Here is an 11,750-nt window from a genome sequence, read left to right on the forward strand (position 1 = left end):
CTGTTAACAGGGGGCAACACCTCACCCCCTATAACCAGCGGTGGAGCATCCCCATGGAACTGAGATGCCGGTACCCACAGCCACTCCGTCTTGGCAGGGTTGAGCCGAAGCCTGTTCCTCCCCATCCAGAGCCGCACCGCTTCCAGGCACCGGGACATCACGTCGAGGGCATCGCTGGGCTGATTCGGGGTGGATAGAAAAAGTTGGGTATCATCAGCATACTGATGATACCCCACTCCAAAACCACGGATGATCTCCCTCAGTGGCTTCATATAGATGTTGAACAAAAGGGGAGAGAGGACCGATCCTTGGGGTACCCCACACGTAAGGGGCCTCGGGGCCGACCTCTGCCCCCCCTCCAACACCTCTTGTGAACGACCCATGAGGTAGGATGAGAACCACCATAAAACAGTGCCTCCCACCCCTAACCCCTTGAGGCGTCGCTGTAGGATACCATGGTCAATGGTATCAAAAGCCGCTGAGAGATCTAACAGGACCAGGACAGAGGAATTTCCCCTGTCCCGAGCCCTCCAAAGATCGTCAACCAGCATGACCAATGCCGTCTCCGTGCTGTACCCAGGCCTGAAACCTGACTGGTACGGGTCCAGGTATACTGCTTCCTCCAGGGATAAAAAAAAATACTTTTTTCAGCAGGCAACTGGACTTTCTTGTTTTTTCTTTGAAGATGTTTTGCTTCTCATCCAAGAAGCTTCTTCAGCTCTGACCGGATGGTGGGGAATTCAAAGAAAAACAAGGAAGTCCAGTTGCCTGCTGAAAAAAGTATCTTTGGGACACCATGACCTGGATAACTGAGGATCTTCATAGATCTCCAGTGATGGAGCACCCACAAATTCTGAAGGCAATCTGTTCCACTGGTTAATTGTCCTCACTATTAGGAAGGTTCTCCTTAATTCCAAATTGCTTCTCTCCTTGATTAGCTTCTATCCATTGTTTCAGACATGTATCATGTAGAGAAAAAGGTGAATGGTTTATTCATGTATTTGTGAAATATGTATAGCTTGTTCCAATCCAAATGGACTTGGTTAGGATAAAATATGACCAGAGATAAAAATTATTTATAAAACTCAAGTCCAGGTAATTTTTAAAAATCATCAATGAAACTCTAGCACATTATGTGCACCATTCAGTTTATCTAATGAAAGAGCCAAGTACCCACTGGAACAATTATACTTTGGCTTGTTTTCAAAACACCACTAGAGTAGGGGCCATCTATATCTCTTGGCAGAGAGAATTCATAAAATGAGGACCTATTGCCAAGGCTAACCCTGATGTATCTTGCAAGGAGAGGAAACCTGCAACAGGCCCTCTCTTGATGATCAGACCAAACAGGAATATTACATTTTGTTAAGGCTTTACCTGATGTATCCTGAAATTATAAACGACTATTAAAGGCTTTTAAGTTAATTATTACTTTTCTGAATTCTGGCAATGAATGCAGTGATTCTAAAAAAGGTGTTATTTTAACCAAAATAATTTTATCAGAAGTTTAGTCAAAACTTTTTGTGTCAGTTGTAGTTTCAGGCAATTTCTAAAGGCACCCCATGTAGCTTATGTTGCAGAATTGATTAATTGTTGATCAAAGAATATGTTATGGAATATGTTACTGGAACAATTTGGTCCAGGTAGGGCAGCAACTGGTAAATCAGTTATGCTGTGTAAGGCTATCTTAGCCATTACTTCTATTTGCTGTTTAAACAGGGCCTGAGAGAGAACCTTAGGTCACAAAGCAACTCCTTTTGGAAGTGTATAATCCTATTCAGAGCAACTATCAGACCCAATGTTAGTAGATTACTTTTGTATCAATGGATGACCAACAACTTCATCTTGATAAAATTTAGTTTGAGCTTGTTTATCCCATCCAGATCTTCACAGCCTATTGGTACTTTTAACTTTGAAAGGATACTTACTACTGTAATTCTCGTAAAATTATTTTTAAAAAAGTATTCTATTTCACAACTTAGGAAAATCAATGGCAATAATACTAGAATAGATTTCCATAATGTCAAATTAAATGTGATTTGGAGTTACACGGGAATGACAGAAGCAAGAAAAAAACAAGAACAGAAAGTTTTCTGAAGTTAGCAAGGTCAATTCTAGTATGCTTTGTAAGTTATATACCTGCAAATAATTTGTGAAATGATATATATCCTGTTATTAATAGTTTCTGACAGGATTCACAATCCAGTCTGTAGATGAGATGCTTATTTGTTTTTAATTTTCCAAATTTTAGAAATAGTCCTTCAATAGGATTAGTTTTATTTTTTCTATTCATTAAGAAATGAATTCCAAAACTGGAATATAATCATTTCATTTTTTTTAAACTTTGCATTGTTAAATGCTTCCCAGTTTGATTTTAATTGTAACTGTGCAAAAATTTAAAAGGGTTAACCATGCTAATTGAAAACTAGCTAACATTTTGGTTTGAGGTTAAGCCAGTATGCTTAATTTTACCACACAGTCACTTAGTCCTTTACACACAAGTGTCCAACCACTACCCAGTCCTCAATGAAGCAAAATAAAATGGGCATCCTTTAGGAATGATCATTCTATACAACTATGAACATCCTGAGTTATGGCCTACTCTATTTTTGTCTGTATCATTGGACAGATTTCAGCAAAGTTTAGACCTTAATTGTTCCAAAACTGATCAGTTCATGAAAACATCTGTCCTCCATTCCAAGCCAGGCTTACTATGCCAGCCAAGTGGTTAATGTATATTTGTACAATTAGTTGTTTGCCAAAAAAAAATGAAAAAGATTTGAGAAACAAGGAAAGTGTATGTGGCAATACAACTATCCCAAAGAAAGAAAGAAAATACAAACCAGGGGTGAAATGCTACCGGTTCAGCTGAACCAGCAGCAATGGCGGTGGATGGTTTGGAGAACCGGTAGCAATGGCAGCGTGAGGCTCCGCCCACCCGCCCAGTTGTTGTTACTTCCTGGTTTTAACCAGGAAGTAACCTGTTTTTTACCCTCTGCGCATGCGCAGAAGGGTTTGCGCATATGCAGACGGTCCCCATGCACATGTGACTTCCGAACTGGTAGGGAAGGTAAGTAAATTTCACCCCTGATACAAACTACTGGTTTTTCCCTCACCCAAATTCCCAATTTACTACAATTGCAATCCTGTTATAATTATAGGTAGTCCCTGATTTATGACCACAATTGAGCCCAAAATTTCAGATGTTAAGTGAGACATTTGTTAAGTGAGTTTTTAGCCCCATTTGACGACTTTTCTTGCCACAGTTGTTAAGTGAATCTGGTTTCCCCATTGACTTTGCTTGTTGGAAGCTTGCAAAAGGGGATCATGTGGATCCCCAGGACACTGCAACTGTCATAAATATGAGCCAGTTGCCAACCTTCTTTATTTTGATCATGTGATCATGGGGATGCTGCAATGGTCATAAGTGTGAAAAATGATCATAAGTCACATTTTTCAGTGCCATTGTAACTTTGAACAGTCACTAAATGAACTGTTGTAAGTTGAGGACTACCTGTACAGCAATTAGAGGAGAAAATGGACAGCAGACTTTGACATTTGGCTCAGTTAAACTCTGAAAGGGATTGAAAGAGAAAGAAGGGTGAGTTTTTGTGTGAGTGTGATGGGAGGAGAACTTAGATTTCTTGGAGAACGTTGTAGGGGAAGGGAAGGGAAGGGAAGGGAAGGGAAGGGAAGGGAAGGGAAGGGAAGGGATTACAATGTGCTTTAAAACTGATCTTATTATATCTGACCCCAGATACTGCCTTCTAAGAAAATAAAAATATTTTTAAATCACTGAGTCTTTGAATAATACTATAGATGTGTGGTTTTCTGGAAAAATGCTGTTTCTTTAACTTCAGTAAGTGGAAATGGAAAAGCCAGTTTACACACACATGAAGGACTACATCATGTAAATGGCATGCAAATATCCAGGGGAGGTGGGGCAATTAAGCCCTTAAGAGATGCTATATATTATTCATGCAAGAAAGCTGTTAATATAATGTACAAACCACGTCAGAATGTGGGCTGGGAATAGTTTTTTAATTAATTAAAGAAAGAAAACATTTACTGGAGATGTAGCAAAAAAGTACAATCCTTTTGCTTCTTCCTCTGCTTTAATAGCTCGTCCCAAGCCAATAAAACAGAAGTGTTTTCATAAGAACATGGTATTATGTATCACAAATACCCCACCACCTTTGTTTTCATCTCTCTGGCTCACCTTTTCTATTTGAGAAAAAAGAAAATAATGTTTGATATGGCAAGTCAACAACCCCCTCCCTAAATCTGCTTTCCCAAGAAAAATAAATTGTCAGCCAGCTATATAAAAAGATGATGACTTATTAAACTTGTATGCCACTCAATGCCCAATGACTGAGAAGCTCACAGCAATCAAACAAGCGATTGCAAGAAAGCTAATAAAAGATGGCAAGAACAACAAGCCAGATGGAAAGAAGCAAGGTGTCTTACTTTCATTTCTCAAAGGCCTGGGTGAAGAGCCAGGTTTTAAACAACAGCAGAAAGGAGCCCATCTGGATCACAGGGGGAACTGCTTTCCAGAGGGTAGGCACTGCTTCCAAGGAGGCATGCTTTCAGGGTCCTGATAGATGACATTATTTAATTGATGGAACCCAGGGAGCATCAAGCCTATAAGATCAAATTGGCTGAGCAGATGTTATGGGAGACAGGCAGTCTCTAAAGCAACCAGGCCAGGGGTGAAATGCTCCTGGTTCAGATTGGATCACCTGATCCGGTAGCGATGGTGGTGGGTGGTTCGGAGAACCGGTAGCAAAAATCCCTGCCCCCCCACAATCTCTTCAGCCAAAAAAATGCTTTTAAAAGTAAAAAAAAAAGTCTCTGATGATCGCATGGCTCAGCTGGGATTGTCAGAGGCTTTTAAAAGCATTTTTTTCCTGCAACCTCTTAAGATGGTAGAAAAAATGCTTTTAAAAGTAAAAAAAAAAAAATGTGACCACGTCCACCCAGTCACATTACCCACCCATCCACCAAGCCACGCCTACAGAACCGGTAGTAACAAATTTTACATTTCACCACTGATCCAGGCCCTATATCATTTAGAGCTTTATATGTAATGATTAGCACCTTAAATTGTACCCAGAAATAAACTGGCAACCAAAGCATCTCATGAAGCAGAGATCTTACACGGGCATACTGAGGCATGTCTGTTGCTGCTCAAACCATTGTATTCTGGACCACTTGAAGCCTTCAAGGATAGCACCATGTAGACAGCATTGCAGTAGCCAAGTCACAAAATCACTAGAATGTGTCTGTCTGAATGGCCCCCTAATCTAAGAAAGGGCACAACTGGCCTGCCAAATGGAATTGCAAAGGCCTTCCTAACCACAGCTGTCACCTGTTCTTCAAGCAGGTGTTACAAGTCCAGGAAGACCTACAGAATGTCTACAGACCTTGAAGGGGGAGCTGCTACATCATCCAAGATCAAAGAGTACCCCCCAAATCTGGGCAGTTCAAACACCTGTACCCACAGCCACTCAGTCTCGATAGGAGTGTGTCAGAGATATCATTTGAATGATATTACAAAATCACAGAGCTCTGGATTTAATGATGGTAGTCCAAGGGAAAGTATCTCCCTGTCATAAGAGCTGTTGTTTTTATGTAGATAAAACCTGAAACCTAGAACAGAATGCACTGATTCTAAACACTGGTATTAATTTTTTTTCCAGGAAGAATATACCACCACTTCTAATAGATTTTGGGATTGGTTCTGGCTCATATCCCTGTTTTCTAATTTAGACACTTGGGGGGAGAGTGGAATTCTGCAGGAATTTGTAGCACTAATCTTGATTTATTCTGAATACTCTTAGGTATTCCATGTGGATGATATATATAGGAAATCACCTGCAAGGAAATGGGAAATATACAGAAACCACGCAATAGAATTCCAAGACAGGAGCTCCTGGTATGTTGATCAGGAATAGAAATATCGCCAGACCTCTAAAATAAAACACTTAAAGAAACTATCATGCCAATGGTAACTTTTATTCAAAGAACACAACTTTTGCCCAGTATTGTTTTTTGCAATATAAACCTCCATCATTACCTCCCCAGCCTTACCTTAGCATTATTATTACACCAAATAAATTATTGTCCTGTACAGATTACAGGTATAAGCCTAACTTGCATAACTACAGAGAGTTTTCATCTCTGTCCCTTTTAGAATTTGTTTGGATGCTTCCAATGGTGCAATAAGGAATCTATGCTTCAATGGATTTGTGTGCTCATCTCTGATTTAAATTAACTCTAGGGAAATTTTGAGAGAAAATTTTCCTGCAATTGATGTAACAGTAACCAAGAAATATTTAGAAACAAAATTTAAGTTCCTACTTAAAACGTTGACAGATTTATTGTGGCAAAAGTATTTAAGGGCTAGTCTGTTGCATAAAAGCTAATGCCTTAATAAATATTTGCCTTTAAACTCCCAGAAGAATCTTGTTTAGTCTTGTTGATGTTTTTACTGCAATAGAATAACCTATCTGAAAAATACTGCATCTATGAAAAAAATCTACACTTACAGTCAGAAACAATTTGACACTTTCCTAAGTTGTTTCTTTGAATCAGTTTTTGACTTCTTGACTAGCCACTGCTGTTTTCCTGACAAGGTTTTTTTTTTTTTTTTTTTTTTTTTTTTTTGAGGGGCGGAGGGGTTGGAAGTTGTTTGCCATTGTCTGCTTCCTAGGATTAAGAGAAAGGGACTTGCCCAAGGCCAAGGCCATCCAATTGGTTTTGGCCTAAGGCAAGACCAAAACTCCTGGCCTCTAGCCTGGTGCCTTAACCATATCACCAACTGGCTCTCCCCTATAATTGATTATAAAATCATGCAGAATTTAGATTTGGGATAGATACCATGCACATAAAGGCTTCTTCTCCTGCACTTGAACATTTCCTGTTGGCCCCTATTTTTTTTCTTAAATAATTCCGAAGTGCTTCAAATCCTTCAGCTGTTGCTGACTTTATTCACAGAATTACTTTGGGCTTAATGTGAATTTTAAACCTTGTTAGGAGATAAAGATGTTGGACTGGAACAAGTCAGCATCCCACCCACACCAATGGAAAGAGCAGTGACTAATTCCAATGCTCTTCCTGCAGAGAGATATTAGCAGGAAAGGCTTTAGAAATACACCAGAAAAGAATTGAAGCCTGTTCAATGTTAGTGAGGAAAAAATAACACATCCAAGTTGGAAACGCACAACATAATATGGTGAAAAGCAGAATCTGAAAAATATGGGAAGTAGAGGAGAATTTGAGAGCAATGGGAGATGTGAAGGAGGTTGCAAAGGGACATGATGGTAGGGGTGAGTGAATAAGGAAGATTTTTTTGCTTATATATACAATTGTGTGTGTTCTCATAAAGAAGAAAATAATCTGAAAGAAAAAGTTGTGGGTTTCTATTTTGAGGTTTAGGCCTCTATCTTATAGGCAGGTTCTTAGTTCATTTGTCTTTTAGTCTTAATTTGCCTTTCTGGAAACAGGTGGCTTGTAATTGGCCACACATCCAAGGTAGCCATTTTGTGATGGTTTAAATATCTGTGAAATATCTAAACTACAAATATATATGCCATCCCTGATTAAATGATTAAATGTAGCGAAATCAATCACATTATATTGTAATATTCCATTTAGAGAGTTGAACAATGTTCAACACTTCTATGTCAAATTATTATTCATTATTCTTTAAATAGCACTGCTTCCATACTTTTATAGATTCTTTTAAAATTATTGTACAACAGAAGAGATTTGTGTTACTGAATAATACAAAAGTAGCAACAAACACTAGGCACCTGAGGCAACAGAAAAAAAAACATCTGTCATTCATATCCATGAAAACATGCTGTTTTTGGAATATCATTTATTTAACTTTTCAATATACTTCTCAGGCTTTCATCAGCTGTCATTGCAAAAAATCCCCTCAGGAATAGTTTTCAAAGGACATAAAAATTCAGATGACTAGGTTTATTATAGAAAAGTGGTAACATCATTATAAAATAATCCCAGTGGTTGTTTTGTATCAAATGTGAGCCCGATTCATAGTGAATTTGAGTTTAATTTTTGTACCTCTGTTCCCCTCCCAAGTGATACAGTTGATTAGATGCTCTTCTGGCCGGTAGGTTTAGTTTCTGTCTGTCTCCTATTTTGGTAAGCCTGCTATCAGGTGATTTAGTTCTGACCCTGGAGGACAAATCTTTGTAATACTGGTCATAAAAGTCTATGGAGATTCTCAATCATCCAGGCCATGGTTGTCTCAAAGATGCTTTTTCCAAAAGGCAGCTGGACTTCCTTGGTTTTTTTTTTTCTTTTAATTCCAAGAAAGTCCAGGTGCCTTTTGGAAAAAGCACCTTTGGGACACTGGTCATAAATATACAATTAACAATGTAGAATATATTATCTTGGTTAGATAAGAGCTATTATCAAATTTAGATGCTATGATCAATACATGATCAAACTGTAAAAAGAAATGCTGCTTTAACATCTTCATTACTATAATTGCTGCTTTACCTGATTCCAACAACTTGACCTTACATGAACATGATATTATTCACTGGCTGTGCATGTGTGCTCAGCCGAATAGGTTGTTTAAAAAATGCTTTTAAAAGTTAAAAAAAAGGCTCTGACGATCAGGCAGCTCAGCTAGGATCATCAGAGCTTTTTTTTACCTTTTAAAAGCATTTTTAAAAAGAAGCGGCAAGCAGGCAATTGGGTGGGTATGAGCAAGGTAGAGGGATTTTTGCTACTGGTTCTCTGAACCACCTGCCGCCATCGCTACTGGATTGGCCGATCCGGTCCGAACTGGGAGCATTTCACCCCTGGCCTGGTGCTTTTCTGATCTTTTGTCTATGAAAGAGGTCCGCACATTGTTTTCTAAAATCACCAGAGGTAGGAGGGGGAGCTAGAGCCGGAGACAGGTGTAGGAGATTTATTTATTTATTTATTTATTTATCGAATTTCTATACCGCCCTACTCCCGAAGGACTCAAACTTCTTAAGTTAACAAACTTCTAAGCCATGAGTGTCCAACTTTTGGCTTGTGTGGGTTACACTGAGTGAAGAAGGATTGTCTTGGCTGCTCATACAAGATGTAATATAGTTAAGGTATATAAATAACAAATGTCCTTTAAAAGTTTACAATCTTGTGGGGCCACATTATGGGATGGACACTCCTGTTCTAAGAGGTCCTGCTAGCGTTGGCCTATTGGTTATGTACTTTTTTTGAATCTTGTAGCATTTTCAAAAGGGCCTAAATACTTTTCCAATCCATGGATGCTGGCATTTCCTTGATCAGTTGTCCTACAGCAGCTTCTGAGCTAATTCTATATTTAGAGAAATATGTCCTATATTGCCTACACTAGCACCAAAAACAGCACTTCATTACTGTTAAACTTAATTCATGAATCCTTTCCTACTCCTGTCTGAGAACCTGCCCTTGCTCCTGAACTGCAAATGCACCTATGATTGTATTTTCAGTGAACCCCTTAGAGGTCGCCAAACAATGAATATCTCATTAGCTGACATTATACCACAAGGCCCATGATTAAAATAAAGCTTACTTCTGAATGAAGTAAAAGCACACAATTTTACTGATTCATTGTCCTTGCAAATAGTCATCTGTCTCATCCAAATTGTGAACAGCTTTCTTGCTATAACATCCTCTAACTTTGGTATCGTAATATGCTGTTTCATTATAGTTCTATAATAAATAATCGTAATTATTTGATATACATTATCTTTCTCTATTCTGATGAATATTTAAAGCAGTGGTTCTCAACCTTCCTAATGCCGCGACCCTTTAATACAGTTCCTCATGTTGCAGTGACCCCCAACCAGGGGTGGGTTCTAAAATTTTTTACTACTGGTTCTGTGGGCATGGCTTATTTTGTGGGAGTGGCTTGGAGGTCATGTGATTGGGTAGGCGTGGCTAGCTGGTCATGTGACCGGGTGGCCATGGCTATGTGTATAGGGACTACTCAGGGGGCTGAAAAAAGTCATTTCTGACAGGTCCTCGCACTTTTGACGGTCCTCACACTTATGACCATCCTCACATTTATGCCCGTGCAGCATTCTTAACAACCATGTCACTCATTTCACAACTGCTTCTTTTCACCATGGTGATAAGATAGGGCAAAAACGTAAAATGTGAGGATAGTCGTAAATTTGAGATCTGGTCAAAAGTGTGAGGACCAGTCAAAAATAACTTTTTCAGCCCTCTGAGTAGTCCATATGCACAAAAGGACTACCCAGAGGGCTGAAAAAAGTGATTTCTGACAGGTCCTTGCACTTTTGACCGGTCTTCGCACTTATGACTGGTCATCATTTATGCCCATTGTAGCATTCTTAGCAACTATGTCACTCATTTCACAACTGCTTCTCTTCACCATGGTGACAAGATAGGGCAAAAACGTAAAATGTGAGGACAGTCGTAAGTTCGAGGACTGGTCAAAAGTGCGAGGACCAGTCAGAAATAACTTTTTCAGCCCTCTGAGTAGACCATATGCATAAAAGGATACAGCAATAGAGAGAGATGAAGGAAGGGAAGGGAAATTAGAGTTGGAGTGAGGGTAAGAGAGGGAGGAAGAGAGGAGGAGAAGGAGAAAGGAAGAGGAAGTAGGGAGGAGAATAAGAGGGGAAGAAAGAGAAAGTAAGAAGGAAAGAAAAGAGAGAGGTGGTAGGTTTGAGGAGAAAGATTGCTGTACAATAAAGAAGATGAAAGGGAAGAAAGCCAACCCCAAACAAATATAAAGATATTAAGATAAAGAATGAATTGTTAAACTTTAAAGAATAAAAGAGAATAAATATGAATAAATAACAATAATTAGAAACACACATACAAACATACAATGTATTTTCTTTAAACAGAATATTTGGCCGGTTCACAAATTTAACCAGTGTTTAGTCATTTCAATTAAATTTAAAATTTCTATATTTCCTTTTTGCCATATTTATTCCTCATCTATTTTTCTAAAAAACCAATATTACCCTTCATCCTAATTTCTAATCTTAATCAAATTCAATTTTTCCCTTCTATTCTATATTATACCCCTTCCCATTGTCATCTATTTTTATATCCATCCTCACATTGGTTAATTATGTAATATTACAGTTGTTTAATATAAATTCAACATTTTAATATAAATCAATTAGTTATATAACTACCTTTTTTGTATATTAATCAATATGAACATGAATATTCCAATTATTTCCATGCAATCCAATTTTTTACAAATCAGTTAATTATATTTACCAATAATAATAAACCAAATAATTTCCCCCATATATTCCTCCAAACCACAACTTAACCATTTCTGCTTTCAACACAATATACAATTAATAGTATCTCAATTATTACAATTCCCTAGTTAAATAGAGCTTTTTTTCTTTTGTGTTTTAAAATCTTGAACTCTCCACTTTTTCCCTAAATTTCCCATTGTTTGCACCTACCTTTTTTGGTGAGGAAAAAGAAAAGAAATCTGCCTGCCTAATTTTCCAACGTTGTAGCAACAGCAAAGCCAACAGGCTGCTTTACTTTCAGTTTCATTTTTCAGCATAGCTAGGGGAAAAAAAATTGCTCCAGCACTCTTTGCAAACAAGCAGCAGAGCCCTGAGCAAAACAGCTGAGAGCACATCAGCTGAGAGTCGGGAGCTGATCTAATCCAGGGCTAATTAGCCTATGCTGAAGCTCCGCGGGCCAATAAAATTACAAAAAAACACCGAACCATTTGT

The sequence above is a fragment of the Pantherophis guttatus genome, chromosome 3 (genome assembly GCF_059756535.1).
Source record: "Pantherophis guttatus breed Tessera chromosome 3, ASM5975653v1, whole genome shotgun sequence".
Taxonomy (NCBI): Eukaryota; Metazoa; Chordata; class Lepidosauria; order Squamata; family Colubridae; genus Pantherophis; species Pantherophis guttatus.